Source organism: Oryctolagus cuniculus, chromosome 18 (genome assembly GCF_051225735.1).
Source record: "Oryctolagus cuniculus isolate XC-2025 breed Fujian yellow rabbit chromosome 18, ASM5122573v1, whole genome shotgun sequence".
NCBI lineage: Eukaryota > Metazoa > Chordata > Mammalia > Lagomorpha > Leporidae > Oryctolagus > Oryctolagus cuniculus.
This window is the reverse complement of record NC_142884.1, coordinates 16,051,597-16,057,703: the sequence shown is the minus strand read 5'-3', so window position 1 is coordinate 16,057,703 and position 6,107 is coordinate 16,051,597. Positions and strand designations below refer to the sequence as shown.

Sequence of the window (6,107 nt, the reverse complement as noted above, 5' to 3'; positions counted from 1 at the left end):
CACTGGCATTGCAGTCATGCTGGTGTTTTCTCATCCTTGGAAAAGGTGCATTCCCAGTGCTGAGGATATTTTCACCATTCCAAACAGAAATCGGCACAAGTGCTACCGTGTCTTGCCAGTGCAGTCCCCAGTCGTTACCAAGACCCCCCTGTTATGGGAGTGTGAGCCCTGGCTAGGCTTGGGCCAGCTTCCTGCCTCCAGGTGAGGGAGAATCAAGGAAGACATGTGGATAAAGGTGAGCAGAGAAGCAAACTACTTCAAGACAGAGGGAAAGCGCACAGGCGGGAGCAGTTTAACCTCCAGGGAGAGAATGCTGCTGCTAGCAGGGTTTGGGGCTGTCCTTTCCTAGTCCTGGAAGCACAGGGGCCACTGTCTGTGGCTTAAGTGAACATTCAAGTAGGGTGAGGCTTGGGAAGGGTTTGAGGAGCTTCCACTTGTAGGCCATTTTTGGGCGTTTTCGAGTTGTCATGGCACTGGTGGATGATGGGAGTGGGGCTTGGGCAGGGCAAATGGGCTGTAGTGCACACAGGGCTCTCTCATTTCAGTTTCCCTCTTTCCCTGGGAATCTTGGTCTTTCTCTCAGCCTCTGAATACATACCCTTATGCTTCCATTTTCTCTGAAGCTTGGCTAGTTTTGTGCCTTATTCTCAACAAAGATATGGAAAGTGCTCCTTCTGAAGGTATCTTCCACTGAAGCTAATGCTCATGCCCATTACACAAATACATTTCACTCCCCTGGGAAGCTCCCTGTACTACCAGGCTTATTCAAGTGCCTCATACCTTGGGCCCAGTTGGTCCCACATACAAAGAACAGTGGCTCATTGTCCCAAATGTCATCCTAGATCATTTAAATTGTCCACAAGGAAATCACCAAATCCTTCCTTCCATGGCAACTTTGGATTCCTTGTCTGGCCTGGGCTTATGCAGTTTTTATCTCAGTGTTGCAGCTCCTGCCAACCTCTGAGCTGTCCACAGTGCTGATGCTGTGTGTGTGGCGCTGGCCATGGTGCTGACCAGTGGTGGCCTGGGCCTCAATGCCAAACAGAAGGCCAGCAGCTCAGGGGCTTGGACATTTTTTGTTCTTCACCCTGCTCAGGGACTTTGCATTGTAGTTCAGGACAGATGGAATCTCATTTTGGTGTTTCTGGACAAAAGCCATGGATTACTTGAGATTTGTGTGTGGAGTCTTTATTCTTCTGGCCTGAGCAACACCTACAGAAAGGGCAGCAGGGCCTGGGGCATCTTGTTGGAAGATGTCGGACAGCTGCCAATCAGAGTCTCTTGGTATCAAAGCTAAAGACCACAGAAAACTGAAGTTTCATCATTATCCTATATAGTCATCTGCTTAGTCTTTATTGAAGTATCTAATGGAATTAATTACTTTCTTTTGGAAACACAGGGTTGATATATTTTATATTTTTTGTTATGCTGGCTTTCTGTCTGCAAAATTTCTGAGTAAAATCAACACATTCACTCATCGAGGGAAAATACTAAGTCAGACAGAAATGTACTTTGTACTCATGTCCCCTAATACCCGATAGCTCTGAGGATGGTTAGTTTGGTGCGAGGTAACTTATGGACTGAGTACAGCATATGAGAGGTCTCTACAGGGAAGTGTGACCACAGGTGTGTGGCTGACCACACAGGTGTGTGTGTATGGTAGAGAACATGGGGCTCTGGGAGAAGTGTGAGCAACATTGACACAGATTGTATCCAGATGAAAATGCACCTAAAGCATCACTCAGTAGAGTTTGGACTGTATGCTAAGGGCCATAGTGGGCCATGAAAAGCTGATAATGAAAAATGTGTTATAAGTATCATAGAGTATAAGTCCACAAGTTTGCTATTTTTCTTCCTCCATCATCATTTTTCCTTCTTCTGGATTAAACATTGTTCAGGATCTCACAGATTTTCATGACTTTAACTAAAATATCTGAAAGAGCTTTGGGAAATCCAAGGCTTATTTTAGCCTCCAGCTTGGAGGCTACACTTCAGGGTCAGGCAGCCCCACAGTCTGGTGTCTGTGGAAGCCGCTCATGGCAGGTACAGGGGAGTAATCAGATCTTGAGCCAGGAGGAAGAGAGAAAACCTAGACCCAACTACTACTCAAATAACCAAACCTCTCATGTGAACTACCCCCTGAGGGAACACCCTCAAAGATGCAAAAACGTACCAGTGGCCCCATCTCTCACATGCCCTCATTATACCAAATCTCCACCATTAATCCACCAAACATCAACATTAAGACATTTGAGCTTAAACAACTCCCTGAGTTTTGGGAGACAAGTCCTGTTGTACCTACACATAAGCTCTATCTCATGTGTTTGTTGTTGGTCTAGAGTTTACAATAGACATCTTCTCTTTATCACACACTGCCATCCAGTGATACTGGACTTCTTCACCTATAATATAGTAACCCCACAACAACAGGTTTCCATTCACCCTCTTATGCTTCTGCAATTTCATAATTTTACTTCTACCCACATTATAAACAATACAACCTATTGTTACAATTTTTGCTTTAAAAATGATCATTTAAGGCAATTAAAGGTAAGCAGTCTTTTATATTTATCAACATGCTACCCATTTTCAGTGTTCAGTGTTCATTTTTATAAATTTAGGTTTTCATCTGGCATCATTTTTCTCACATGTGAAGCATTTAATAAGCTTATGTTTTTAAATGATTTATTCATTTATTTGAAAGGCAGAGTGACAGAGAGGGAGAAACAGAGAGAGAAGAGATCTTCCATCCACTGGTTCACTCCCCAGATTCCCACAAGAGTCAGGGCTGCACCGGGCCAAAGCCAGGAGCCTAGAACTCCAACCGTGTCTCCCATGAGGGATGCAGGGATCTAGGTACTTGGGCCATCCTCCGCTGTTTACCCAGGTGAATGAGTAGGATGCTGTATTAGAAGCAGAACAGCCAAGACATGAACTGGTGCTCTGATGTGGGATGCCAGCATGGCAGGCAACAGCTCAACCCACTGCACAATGCCAGCCCCCTAAGCTTTCATTTTTTGTCCCCAAAGACTTATTTATTTGAAATGCAGAGTTACAGGGGTAGATGTGGGGAGAGACAGAGAGAGATCTTCCATCTGCTGGTTGATGTCCCCAGATGGCTGCCACAGGCGGGGCTGGCCAGGCTGAAGTCAAGAGCCCAAGCAGCTGTCCAAACAGTTGAGCTATCTTCTACTACCTATCCAGGTGCATTAGCAGGAAGTTGGGTTGGAAGTGGAGCAGCCAGGACTTGAAAATGGATGCTCTTATGGGATGCCAGAGTCACAGGTGGCAGCTTGACCCACTGGGCCACAGCACCGCCCCAACCCTGGGTTTTCCTTGTAGTAAGGGTCTGTTGATGATAAATTCTGTTTTTGTACCTTAGGGAATGAATGCCGGTATTGCCATATCTTCTTGAAATCAACATGAATTAAGGACAAGGCCAGATAATCAGAGACATCTGCCCCACCCCAGGATGCACCCTACCCAGGACAGCTCCAAGAAGGCACAGGAACCAAAGAGGGGTTGAAATTGGCAGGTGTTTCATTCTGAGCCTCAGGTGATGCAGAAAGTACGAACTCAAAAGAAATGGGCTGAGACACTGAATGACTGAGTCAATGCCCTCTTCTGGGTTTTATATTTTTTTAAGTTTATTTGACAGGTAAATTTATAGACAGTGAGAAAAGAGACAGAGAGAAAGGTCTTCCTTCCTCTGGTTCACCCCCCAAGTTGCACCGATCCGAAGCCAGGAGCCAGGTGTTTACTCCCAGTCTCTCATGTGGTGCAGGGGCCCAAGCACTTGGGCCATCAATCACTGGCTTCCCTGGCCACAGCAGAGAGCTGAACTGTTAGAGGAGCAACCAGGACTAGAACCCAGAGCCCATATGGGATGCTGGCGCCCAGGCAGAGGATTAACAAAGTGAGATATGACTGGTGCAGAAGCAGACGCGGGCTGGCCAGTGGACCCGGTTCAAGGGGTCTATTGCCATTGGGGCTACAACGGCCACATCAGCCTGGGCATGAAGTGCTCCAAGGAGGTGCCCCTGCCATATGAGGGGCCATCATCCTAGCCAAGCTGTCCATCGTGCCCGTGAGTAGAGGTTACTGTGGGAACAAGATTGGCAAGCCACACAACGTGCCGTGCAAGGTGATCGGCTGCTGTGGCTTTGTACTGGGGCACTGTATGCCCCTACCAGGGGCACCGGGATCGTCCCCACTCCTGTCCCCAAGAAGCTGATGCTGATGGCTGGCACTGACAACTGCTACACCTCAGCCCGGGTGCACTGCCATCCACGGCAACTTTGCCAGGGCCACCTTCAATGCCATCTCCAAGACCTACAACTACCTGACCCCTGACCTCTGGAAAGAGACCGTGCTCACCAAGTCTCCCTCTCAGGAGTTCACCAACCATCTCATGAAGACTCCCATGAGGGTGCCATGCAGAGGACCCAGGCTCCAGCTGTGGCCACAACAGAGGTTTTTACACAAGAAAAATAAAGTGGATGGAGCCTGCCAAAAAAAAAAAGAAGAAGAAAAAAGAAAAAAGAAACAAAAAATACCCTAAATATACCACTCTGTCTCCCCCATCAGATAAAGAAATAAAGCCGGACCCCTCATCCTCCCGCCTGCGTCGTCCATCCTTACTCCTTCATTTGTGTGCAGCCCTGCCTCCGGCTTCACCTCCATGCAGTCAGTCCACAGCGGACTGACAACCCTGGGGTCCTGAGGTGGGGCAGGGGTCCTGGCTCCCTCAGCCACAGAAGCACTGAGTGAGCCTCTACACTTGCCCCAGCTCCCACTGGGAGACCCCTATGCTGTGGGCAACCGAGTCATCCCCAAGGAGGCGGCAGGGTAGGCGCCGAGGCAGCGTGGGCGCTATGCCCTCAACCGGGCAGGGACCTCACCATGGCCCCCGCCCCACTCCAGAGAGCGCGCCCCGGCCCCAGTGCTCTGGCTTGGCACCTTGGCTTCCCAGCTCTGGGAGCTCAAGGGACCAAGCGCTCCTGCCAGTCCCTGCACGCTGCCCTGAGCAGCCGCTTCCTGGCACTGCCGCCCACTGCGCAAGGGCTTCAGAGTCCAGATACCCAAGAAGGAGCGAGCTAAAGCCCAAAGCCCAGGTCTCTCCCTGGAAGGATTTTCCAGTCTGTTCTCCCAACACTGCCGTGGGCCAGTTCTTTCCTCTCTGTTAGCAGATTGATTTCTTTGGAAGGTAGTTCCAGAAAGGGAGAGACAGAGGACACAGCTCTTCCATCTGGTGGGTCACTCCCCGAATGGTGAGTCCCTGGGGCTCTACATGGAGCCCAGCACTTTTGGAACCTACTCCACCAGTTTTTTGTCTCCCACTGGAGCTCCAAGAGGGGGTGGCCCAGGCCTCTGTGGCTGTCCTGGGTTGCATCTGTTCATTGATTCCGAGTTCTCTGCAGCTCTGCTGTAGAAGCCGTGGCCCAGGGTCTCTGTGCCAAGTCAACCTAAATTTTGATCTTCAGTGGTCCTGTGGGAAATTCTCCACCGCTGCTGGGTTGCCAGGGCCTGGGTCACAGAGGCACAATCTGCACAACCCCCCAGGCGCTGGAATCACACACAGAGCTGGGGCTCCTTTCACCAGGGAGAAAAGGATGTATGCACCTATTTGAATGAGCTACAGAGAGAGAGAGAGAGAGAGAGAGAGAGAGAGAGAGAAGTCTTCTATCCACTGGGTCACTCTCCAGTTGGCCGCAACAGAGTTGGATCAGAAGTGGAGCAACTGGGACTGGAACCAGCGCCCATATGGGATGCCAGCACTGCAGGTGGCGGCTTTATCCACTATGCCAAATCCTTGGGCCCTCAAGCGGCGTCTTAATCACTGTGCCAAACATACACCCAAGCAACAGAATTTTAGTTTACTTTTTAAAAACGACTATTTATTTGGAAGAGAGAGAGAGAAATCTTCCATCTGCTGGTTCCTTCCCCAAATGATCTCAAAGGCTGGGGCTGGGCAAGGCGGGGTGGCAGGGGCCCAAGTACCTGGGCCATTGCTGCTGCTTTCCCAGGTGTATGAGCAGGGAGCTGGACCAGAAGCAGAGCAGCTGGGACTCTAGCTGGTGCTCCAATATGTGATGCTGGCATCTGAA

General features: G+C 49.7%; 1 pseudogene; it reads left to right on the top strand.

Annotated features, from left to right (window-relative positions):
- The first annotated feature begins 223 nt into the window (after nucleotides 1-223).
- LOC138846521 (small ribosomal subunit protein uS5 pseudogene) lies at nucleotides 224-4,494 on the top strand (annotated as a pseudogene).
- The last annotated feature ends 1,613 nt before the right edge of the window (nucleotides 4,495-6,107 follow it).